Consider the following 12,203-nt stretch of genomic DNA (forward strand, 5'->3'; position numbering starts at 1 on the left):
ATCTTATCATGTGAAGAAAATGCAAAACTTGCTAGAATATTTCAAAAGTGTGCATCATGTAATAGTGCTTCACAGCTTTATATGATAATGTTCAAAATACATGATGAATAGTTACAATCACAATCATACAAACTTGATGATGTATGTTAAGCCTTGACATCATCTTTGAAGAGATACCTCATGATGAGTATCATAATGGGAGTATTGATAAGTTTAACTGATCTAACTTATCAATACATCACTTGAATTCTTAGGTCTTGAATTCAAGGTTGATTTATCTCAACTATGGCATATAGACAGGGGGAGTTAAGGATAACTCCATTATCAATTGATTGTCATCATCAAAAAGGGGGAGATTGTTGAATCTCGGATTTTGATGATAAAGTCAATTGTCATTTGTTGTCTAATCTATGTGTTGAGATAAGTGTGCAGGATTAACTACGATGAAAGTTAGACAAGCAGCAGGAGTTGCGCCGGAGTCAAGTTCATGATCACGTTGGGAGTTCGAGAGTTCGACGGAAGTTCGGATGGTCGTCGGAGGTTCTGCGAGAACAGATCCGAGAAGTCCAGAAGCTTGCCAAGTGAAGCTCGTCGGAACTCGCCAAGTGGATCGTCGCAAAGTCCAGGAGTTTGCCGGAAGTCCGCAGAAGCATCACCGAGGGTTCATCGGATGATCGACGGAAGTTCGCCGGAAACTCGCCGGAAGAAGCGATTGACGCACCGAAGCAAAGCTGCAGAAATTGTCTTAGATCTAATCGTAGTTAGCACATTGATTAAGTTGGAAAATGGGAGGTGATCCCATTAGCTTAATCTTGGGGCAATTGGGCCCCTGAAAGACAGAAATTGGGCCGAATGGAGCTAACCATTCGGACCCTGATTGCACCAGGAGGTGCAACCGCCTAGGCCAGGAGGTGGCACCGCCTGGGCTAAGCCTCCCAACGAGACTGGGCGGTGCAACCTCCCCAGCCAGGAGGTAGCACCGCCTGAGCTCAGTCTTCGAGCAAGACTGGGCGGTGCAACCTCCATGACAGAGAGGTGGCACCGCCTGAGCTCAGTCTTCGAGCAAGATTGGGCGGTGCAACCTCCATGATAGAGAGGTGGCACCGCCTGAGCTCAGTCTTCGAGCAAGACTGGGCGGTGCAACCTCCCTGACAGAGAGGTGGCACCGCCTGAGCTCAGTCTTCGAGCTCTGGCAGAGAGGTGCAACCGCCTCAGTCAAGAGGTGGCACCGCCTGGGCTCAATCTTCGAGCTCTGCCAGGCGGTGCAACCTCTCCAGTCAGGAGGTGCAACCGCCTGATCCCGGAATTCCGGGATTTGATCGTTTTGAGCTCCAAATTTGAATTGGGTTGGGGCCTATAAATACCCCACCCATTCAGCACTGAAAAGATACAGACCTACACCGAATTCTTGATCTTTTCTGTGATTCTAAGTGCTCAAATTTGTGTAAAGTCCTAAAGTTCTCCTCTTTCTGTTCTTCAAGTCTTGAGTTGTAAAGAGAGGAGAGAAAGGTCCTGTAAGGGTTGTCTCCTGAGCCCATCAAAAGGAGTGAATCTGTAAAAGGGCAGTTGGCCTTCGCCTATTGAAGGAAGGCCTCTAGTTGACGTCGGTGACCTCGTCGGTGGAGGAAGCCAAAAGTGGAGTAGGTCAAGACTGACCGAACCACTCTAAATCTCTGGTTTGCGTTTATTTTGAGCACTTTATCATTACGGCAAACCTCCTACATAGCTACTGCTCTCTGCGCCTTTACGAACAAGTTTCTAAGTGCTGATCTTTCCGAATCTGCATTCAGACGTAAATCGTATTTTCATACATTACAGTTTACGATTACGTTTTGTAACTGCAAACTGACTTCTGCGCTTTTACAAACGAGTTTCTTTGAAGTTTACATTTACGTTTTGATTCTATTTATAACTGCAAACTGTCTTCTGCAATTTTACGAACGAGTTTCAAGGTTTAGACGAAAATCTGCATTCAGACGTAAAACTGCATTTAGACGCAAATCGGCTTTCCTCGTATAATCATCAGATTTCAGTTTACGTTTACGTCTTGAACTGCATATTGCCTTCTGCGAGTCTACAAACGAGTTTCAAAGTTCAGACGTAAATCTGCGTTTAGACGTAAATCTGCGTTTAGACGTAAATCTGCTTTTTGCAGATTACTTTTTGAGCTGTACAATAGCAGCACACTGTCTTTATACTTCTACTTAAACTGCTAAACAAGTGATTTACGCAATCTGAGCTTAGACGTAAACTGCGCTTAGACGCAAACTGTGTTTAGACGCAAACTGTGTTTAGACGCAAACTGTGTTTCGACGTAAACTGCACTTAATCTTAAGTAATCTTAGAATCGGCTTTTGCATCAAAATAGTTTTTATCGAACGAACGCAGCTTTTGTTTTTAATCGCTGAAAGATTTCCGCTGCACTAATTCACCCCCCCCTCTTAGTGCTCTCGATCCTAACAAAACCAAGCGAAACCGTTGTTGACATGTACACCCATTTTACGGATGTCGTCAATGGTTTAAAATCACTTGGTAAAAGCTTTTCGGATTTTGAACTCGTTAATAAAGTTTTGCGCTCACTTTCTAAAACTTGGGATTCAAAAGTAACTGCTATTCAAGAATCGAAAAACTTGAACCAATTTCCACTTGAAGAACTAATTGGTTCATTGATCACATATGAAATGATGTGCAATGCACGTGAAGAACTTGAGAACCACCTTCCAAAGAACAGGAAGGATTTGGGACATAGAACATTTGAAGACCACTCGAGCATAAGCTCAAGTGATGGTGAACTTAAACTACAAATTAAACAAAAATTAAAAAGTAAAAAGAACGGAACTACTTGCTTTGAACGCAAGAAGAAGAATAAAAATTGGGATGAATCGAGCTCCTCCGAAGACGAGGAGAAAATCAACAAAGGCGAGGTGGCAAACTACGCCTTTACACCTTTCGACGCTGAGGTAATCAAAATGCCTTTAATTTACTTTGAAATTACGTAATGCTTTTCATAATGCATTTTTCTTTTTTATTTAATTTTCTTGAAAATTGCATGTTTAATAATTTTATAATGAAAATACAAAAAATTAGGAATCATGGTTATCATTCTAGTAATTTTGAAAATAATCATGAAAATTGCATGTTTATGATAAACAAAATGATTTTGATTAAAAATACCTTATGAAATCATGCTATATGTGGTTGAGAAGTAATAATGTGTATCATGTTGATTTCCATTGTTATTTCTCGATTTTAAGTATATGAAATCATGTTTAATTTGAAGTTATGATTAATGAGTATATATTTTTGAAATTATGTATGATGATTCTTGATATTTATGGATTATCGATTTTCATGATAATAACAGTGGCTTAAAAAAAAAAAAAAATTGATGCATATTTTTATAAATGAAAAGGCATGCTAACATGAAATCGACCACTTAAAATGAAACACTTAAAAAGGGGGAAAATATATTATCAATGAAATCATGAATCTGTTTATGTTATAAATTTTGTGAGCCATAAAAATTATTTTGATGATTTAAATTTGAAATGAGTTTTATCAAAATCATGATCTTGATTTATCAAATTGAATGAATTGAAAATGAATTGAAAATGAATGATGATTTTTCTCTTGAATGATTGTGACTTGTATTCCTTGTATTCATGATATGATTTTTTATGCAATTCTTTGTATTCATGAAATATTTATCTCATCACCCAATTATTTCTTTTCAATATTCCTCAAGTGATGATATGAATGCATGAGATATTCGTTAATTTATTTTGATGTATGCAAATGAGAAGTTTCGATCATGCATGGTAGGATGCAATGTGACAAATTAATACCATGATGATTTGAAATATTTATGATTTGGAATGATGCATATGCTTTTTATTATGATAATGTATAATGTGTATCATGAATGCTTAAAAAAAAAATTAAATAAATAAATGTTTATATCATGTTAGATGGTTTTACATATTATGCATGATAAGCTATACTGATGAGTGAAACAATGATTGAAATAATATGAATGATGATTTGGAATCATGCATATAATAATGAGTTTATATGTTTTGAAAATGTGCATGTTTTAATTTGAAAATATAATGATGCACAAATGAGATTGATACTAACTTTTGTCATGATTTAAAAATTGATGTAAAGGGTTTTTCCCTTCTTTTTGACAATGACAACAGGGGAGATAGCTAGCTTGCACAATTCAAGAAGAAAGCAAATTGCACTTCTCAAAAGAGAAGAAATTGCTATCTTGAACATCACCAAGAAATTCTATCTTGCAAATCTCAAGACACACAAATGCAATCAGGCAAAATTTATAATTTTGCACATCATTAAAATTTATGATGCTTTGGTGATTATGCATGTTCTAAAATGTTATAAAATTCACTAGCTTGCATGATGTAGAACTTAGCCATATTGAACATCACCAAGGAATGCTATCTTGCCTATCTCAAGAAGCAAAAAGTTAACTTGCACATCTAGCAAAACTTATATTTCAAGAAGCAAGAGTTGCTTTCTTGAACATCTCAAAATTGCTAGCTTGCGGGCCTTAAAATGTAGAAATTTTTTGCTAGCTTGTATATGGTAAACTTGCTATCATACTACCATGATGATGAGCATGCCTTATCTTCATGATTATATTTGAAAAACTATGGCAAAAATATGTCCGAATGATTAAACGTGTTAAAATTATTTTTCGGACTTTTTTGATTGAATGATCAAATCACTTGATTGCCATAATGATTTTACACAATTACTTGCCATGATTACATGTTGGAAATTATGTGCTTGAATACAAAAATTTCCATGATAATAAGCATGTTTTACCTTCATGATTGTAATTGAATATCTCTAGTAAAACCGTATCCGAATGTATGAAAGTGTCAAATTTCATTTTCGAATTTTCTTGATCCTAACAATTGGATTTTCTTAATACATTATCCTCTTCCGAACTTAACAAGCATATGTCATATCAAGTTTAATTCACATCATTGATTTTTGACATATGGAATCATCTAGCAAATGCACTTATCATGTGAAAAATATTTTTCGAGAAACATATTTGATGATTCCCTCTTATAAAAAGAAGATATTTTTACATACAAGGATTTGACTCACTTACATATCTTAATCCTTGCAAAAATGAAGTGTGCTTTAATATCTTATCGATTTGAACTTCACATATGGCTTTTCTCCTTCATGTAAAAAGATAACAAATAAAAAGGAAGAAGCAATAAAAGCTATCTCCATGTCATGTTTTCCTCGAGATGTTTGCATAATTGGTATCCTATCACTCACTGTTGGAAAATGACATGAACCAACTTATGGCATCGCACTTATATTTAAAATTTACTTATATCGTTCTCCTTATTGTTGATGACAAAGGGGGAGAAATATATAAATTGATACTATGAGTGCCATATTTGAAGAATATGAATAAATGTTATGAATGGCATATTATGATGAGATATCAAAAGCAGCATTCATATGAATAGGTCCTATGAATGTCATATCATGTTAAGATATCAAGAACTTGAATCGCAATTTTACATGTTGATATCTTACCATTTGATGATAGCAAACTTGCATGATGATAAAACTTGATATTATGTTTTTCATTCAATGAGTTGAACCAAAATCACAAATACTTGATTATAGTACTTCTCCTTTTTGTTGATGACAAAGGGGGAGAAGTATGTTGATGAAATGACATGTTATGCATAAGTTTATGCATAAGTTCATAATGACGTGTTGCAAGTATTCATGATGAATATTGCAATGACTTGAATTCAGTTTGAATTCAAGATTCTATCAATATGGCATATTGATAGGGGGAGTTTGTTTAAACTCCAGGAGTTAAGTTTAACTCCGTCATCAAGTGGTTGTCATCATAAAAAAGGGGGATATTGTTGAATCTCGTATTTTGATGATGAAACTACTTGATATATGTTTATGACTTAATCTGCGTTTTGAGTGACGCAAGATGCCTCGATCAGGATGAGATAATTAAAGCAGGAAAATCATGTTGTGCCGGAGGAACATGTCAGAAGATTGGACGTCGGGCCGGTGGATCGGTCGACGTATCGACAGAAGGCTTCGGGCCGTGGACTCAGGCATTGGGCCAAGAAGAGCGGGTATTGTGCCAAGGATATTGGAGTTGCGGAGCCAACTGGCCGATTGAGCAATAGGCCGCAGGAAAGGACGATGCGCCGAAGAATTGGACGAAGCGTCGAGGGACCAATGACATGCCGGACAACTTGGTTAATTGCTTAGGATTAATTGTCTCGATCGATGTTTTGTTTTACATGTGCAGGATTAACTACGATGAAAGTAAGACATGCAGTAGGAGTTACGCCGGAGTCATGACAATGATCACGTTGGGAGTTCGAGAGCTCGACGGAAGTTCGGACAGTCGTCGGAGGTTCTGCGGGAACAAATCCGAGAAGTCCAGAAGCTTGCCAAAGGAGCTCGTCGGAACTTCCCAAGTGGATCGTCGCAGTCCAGGAGTTTGCCGGAAGTCCGTAGGAGCATCACCGAGGGTTCATCGGATGATCGACAGAAGTTCGTCGGAAACTCGCCGGAAGAAGCGAGTGACGCACCGAAGCAAGCAGCAGAATATGTCTTAGGAAATAATCGTAGTTAGCACTTTGATTAAGTTAGAAATGGGAGGTGATCCCATTAGCTTAATCCTAGGGCAATTGGGCCCCTGAAGAACTCAAATTGGGTCGAATGGTTCAACCCATTCAGACCCAGGTTGCTATGGGAGGTGCAACCATCCAGGCAGGGAGGTAGCACCGCCCAGGCTATGTCTCCCAGCGAGACTGGGTGGTGCAACCTCCTCTGTCAGGAGGTAGCACCGCCAGAGCTCAAGTTTCGAGCTCTGCCAGGTGGTGCAACCTCTCCAGTCAGGCGGTGCAACCGCCTGAGCTCGGTCTTCGAGCTCTGGCAGAGAGGTGCAACCGCCTCTGACAGAGGTAGCACCGCCTAGAGGCTCAGTCTTCGAGCTTTGCCAGGCGGTGCAACCGCCCTAGTCAGGAGGTGCAGCCGCCTGATCCCGGAATTCCGGGATTTGATCGTTTTGAGCTCCAAATTTGAACTGGGTTGGGGCCTATAAATACCCCACCCATTCAGCACTGAAACGATACAGACACACACCGAATTCTTGATCTTTTCTATGATTCTAAGAGCTCAAATTTGTGTAAAGTCCAAAAGTTCTCCTCTTTCTGTTCTTCAAGTCTTGAGTTGTAAAGAGAGGAGAGAAAGGTTCTGTAAGGGTTGTCTCCTGAGCCCGTCAAAAGGAGTGAAACTGTAAAAGGGCAGTTGGCCTTCGCCTATTGAAGGAAGGCCTCTAGTTGACGTCGGTGACCTCGTCGGTGGAGGAAGCCAAAAGTGGAGTAGGTCAAGACTGACCGAACCACTCTAAATCTCTGATTTGCTTTTATTTTGAGCACTTTATCATTACTGCAAACCTCCTACATAGCTACTGCTCTTTGCGCTTTTACAAACAAGTTTCTAAGTTTTGATCTTTCCGAATCTGCATTCAGACGTAAATCAGTGTTTTCGTACGATCTTTACATTGCAGTTTACATTTACGTTTGATTCTATTTATAACTGCAAACTGTCTTCTGCGCTTTTACGAACGAGTTTCTTTGCAGTTTACATTTACGTTTTGATTCCATTTATAACCGCAAACTACGCTTAGACGCAATCTGCGCTTAGACGCAAACTGCGCTTAGACGCAATCTGCGCTTAGATGCAAACTGCGCTTAAACGCAATCTGCATTTAGACGCAAACTGCATTTAGATGCAAACTGCGTAAATCACGCTTAGACGCAAACTGTGTTTAGACGTAAATTGCACTAAATCATAAGTAATCTTAGAATCGGCTTTTGCATCAAAATAGTTTTTATCGAACGAACGCAGCTTTCGTTTTTAATCGCTGAAAGATTTCCGCTGCACTAATTCACCCCCCCCCTCTTAGTGCTCTCGATCCTAACACAACCGCCCCTGACAGAGGTGGCACCACCCAGAGGCTCAGTCTTCGAGCTCTGCCAAGCGGTGCAACCGCCCCAGTCAGGAGGTGCAACCGCCTGATCCCGAAATTCCGGGAATTGACAGTTTTGAGCTCCAAATTTGAACTGGGTTGGGGCCTATAAATACCCCACCCATTCAGCACTGAAAGAGTATAACTTACACTCGAAATCTTGATCTTTTTCTGTGATTCTTAGAGCTCAAAATTGTTGTAAAGGCCAAAAGTTCTCCTCCCTCTGTTCTTCAAAGTTTTGAGTTGTAAAGAGAGGAGAGAAAATCTCTGTAAGGGTTGTCTCCTAAGCCCGTCAAAAGGAGTGAAACTGTAAAAGGGTGTTTGGCCTTCGCCTATTGAAGGAAGGCCTCTAGTTGACGTCGGTGACCTCGTCGGTGGAGGAAGCCAAAAGTGGCGTAGGTCAAGATTGACCGAACCACTCTAAATCTCGGTTTGCATTTACGTTGAGCATTTTATCTTTACTGCAAACCTCCTAAATAGCTACTGCCTTTTGCGTTTTATGAACGAGTTTCTAAGTTCAGAGCTTTCCGAATCTGCGTTTAGACGTAAATCGGCTTTTTCGTACGATCATTACATTTCAGTTTACGTTTACGTTTTGATTTCAATCATAACTGCAAATTGCCTTCTGCGCATTTATAAAACGTATCTCAAAGTTCAGTATCTTCAAAATTGACATTTAGACGTAAACCGATTTTATCGTACGAACGTCGCATTTCAGTTTGCGCTTGCATTCTGATTTTCATCATAAACTGCAAACTGCCTTCGTAGATTTACTTTAACGTCATCTCGCTTAATCTTAAGTTAAAGTAATCTTAGAATCGACTTTTATATCGAAATCGTTTTTATCAAACGAACGCAGCTTTCGATTTTAATAGTGAAAGATTTCCGCTGCACTAATTCACCCCCCCCCCCCTCTTAGTGCTCTTGATCCTAACAATTGGTATCAGAGCCCAGTTTTTCTCATTTCGGATTTACACCCGAGAGAAATGGCTCTTCATGGCTTTCAAGAGGGCTTATCGGTCTTTCGTCCACCGTTGTTTAACGGATTGGACTACACTTATTGGAAAACTCGAATGAGAGTTTTCTTGATTTCTATGAATTTAGATTTATGGAATATCGTTGAAAACAGTTTTCAACTTCCCTCTAAATCGATGAACGAATGGTCGGATTTGGAGAAGAAGTATTTTTCTTTAAACGCAAAGGCTATGAATGCCTTATTTTGCGCTTTGGACAAAAATGAGTTCAATCGGATTTCTACGTGCGAAACGGCTTTTGACATTTGGCAAACACTCGAAATCACGCACGAGGGAACTAGTAGAGTCAAAGACTCGAAAGTTAACTTTTTATTGCATGATTTTGAGCTTTTTCGAATGCAACCAAGCAAGACTATAGGCGACATGTACACCCGTTTCACGGATGTTGTCAATAGTTTAAGAGCTCTTGGAAAATATTTTTCGGATTTTGAACTCGTAAACAAGATTTTGCGTTCTCTTTCTAAGAAGTGGGATTCAAAAGTAACTGCAATACAAGAAGCTAAAAACCTAAACAACTTACCACTTGAAGAACTAATTGGTTCGTTGATGACATATGAAATGGTGCACAATGCACATGATGAACATGTTGAACACAGTCACCTTCCAAAGAACAGGAAGAATTTGGAACTCCGGACAAATGAATGCCACTTGAGCGATGACTCAAGTGATGAGGACAATGATGAACTTGAACTTCGAACACTAAATCTTAATAAGTTTATTAAACAAAAATCTAAAATAGACAATGAACTTTAACGAAGGAAGAGGCCAAAGAAGAGGAAGGCAACCAAGGATGAATCAAGAACTTCCAAAGGTGAAACGGCGAATTGGGCTTTGACGAGCTTCGACTACAAGGTAAGTAACTCAACTCTCTTGAATTATTTCGAAATTACATGATGCTCTTCATAATACATTTTCTTTTTTAGTTTAGAATTAATGTTTAAAAAAAAATATATATATTATGATCATGCTAGTAATTTCGAAAATGATAATATTGCATATTTTAAACAAACAAAATGATTTTGATTGAAAATATGAAATCATGGTTAAGAAGTAATAATGTGTATCATATTGATGTCCATTGTTATTTCTCGATTTTGAGTATATTAAATCATGTTTAAGTTGAAGTTATGATTAATGAGTATATATTTTTGAAATTATGTGTGATGATATGAATACATGAAATATTCATTAATTTATTTTGATGTATACAAATGAAAGGTTATGATCATGCTTGGTCGGATATAATTTAACAAAATTGATACCATCATGATATGAAACATTTATGATTTGTAATGATGCACGCAATACTTGAGCTTTTTAATTATGATGTGAATCATGATTTAAAATGCTATGAGTTGTTGCTAAAATGAAATATTCATGATAAATGATGATAATGTCATGAATGTTCTAAATGATGAATGTTTGGTATCATAATCAAAATGAAGTGATAAATACTTTAAAAATAAATGTTTGTATCATGTTAGATGGTTTGACATATTGTGCATGATAAGCTATAAAGATGATTGAAACAATGATTGAAATAATAGGAATGATGATTTAGAATCATATAATAATGAGTTTATATGTTTTAAAAATATATATGATGATAATGATGCATGCAAAGATGAAATATTCATGATAAAATAATTGTTTTGACATTCAAGACTTGAATTTTCATCAATGCTATTTACCTTTGTCATAATTTAGAAATTAACGTAAAAGGTCTTCCCTTCTTTTTGACAATGACAAAGGGGGAAGTAAAACATACTTGAAAGCTAATTTGTTAGCTCATATAATTAAAAAAAAGGAGAAAGAAAATAATTACACTTCTCAAAAGAAAAGGAATTGCTATCTTGAACATCACCAAGAAGTGCTATCTTACAAATCTCAAGATGCACAAATGCAAACATGCAAAATTTGTAATTTTGCACATCATTAAAATTTATGATGCTTTAGTGATTATGCATGTTCTAAAATGTTATAAGATTCACTAGCTTGCATGATATAGAACTTATTGAACATCACCAAGGAATGATATCTTGCAGAAGCAAAAAGTTAACTTGCACATGTAGCAAAACTTATATTTCAAGAAGCAAGAGTTGCTTTCTTGAACATCTCAAAATTACTAGCTTGCGTGTCTTCAAATTGTAAACTTGCCATCGTACTACCATGTTGATGAGCATGCCTTATCTTCATAATTGTATTTGAAAAACTATGGCAAAAATACGTCCTAATGATTGAACGTGTTAAAATTATTTTTTGATTGAATGATCAAATCACTTGATTGGCATAATGATTTTACACAATTACATGTTGGAAATTATGTGCTTGAATACAAAACTTCCATGATAACAAGCATGTTTTACCTTCATGATTGTAATTGAATATCTATAGCAAAACCTTGTCCGAATGCAAGAAAGAGTCAAATTTCATTTTCGGATTCTCGTGATCCTAACATATCAAGTTTACTCTCTTCCGAACTTAACAAGCATATGTCATATCAAGTTTAATTCATATCATTGATTTTTGACATATGTAATCAACTAGCAAATACATCTCTCATACACATATCATGTGAAAAATATTTTTTTTGAGAAATGGATTTGATGAATATGGATGAAAGTGTTTTTACTTGCAAGGATTTGTTTCACATACATATCTTGATCCTTGTAAAAATGAAGCATGATTTAATCTCTCATCGATTCTAACTTCACTCGAAGTAAACTCACAAATAACATGTATCACAAATAGTCTTCCTCCTTCATGCAAAAAGATAATAATAGATAAAACAAAGGAAGAAGTTTTTCAAAGCTATCTCCATGTCATGTTTTCCTTGAGATATTTGTATAATTGATATCCTATCACTCACTGTTGGAAAATGACATGAACCTAGTTATGACATGAATAATTACAAGCACTTATGCTTAAAATTTGCTTATATCGTTCTCCGTTTTGTTGATAACAAAGGAGGAGAAATATATGAATTGATGCTATGAACACTGATGCTATGCTTAGATCATCAAGAGATATATGAATTGATATGATTGTTATATTTGCAATGCTTGCATCATCAAGAGATATATGAATTGATGCTATGATTGCCA

Source organism: Musa acuminata, chromosome BXJ3-1 (assembly GCF_036884655.1).
Source record: "Musa acuminata AAA Group cultivar baxijiao chromosome BXJ3-1, Cavendish_Baxijiao_AAA, whole genome shotgun sequence".
Taxonomy (NCBI): Eukaryota; Viridiplantae; Streptophyta; class Magnoliopsida; order Zingiberales; family Musaceae; genus Musa; species Musa acuminata.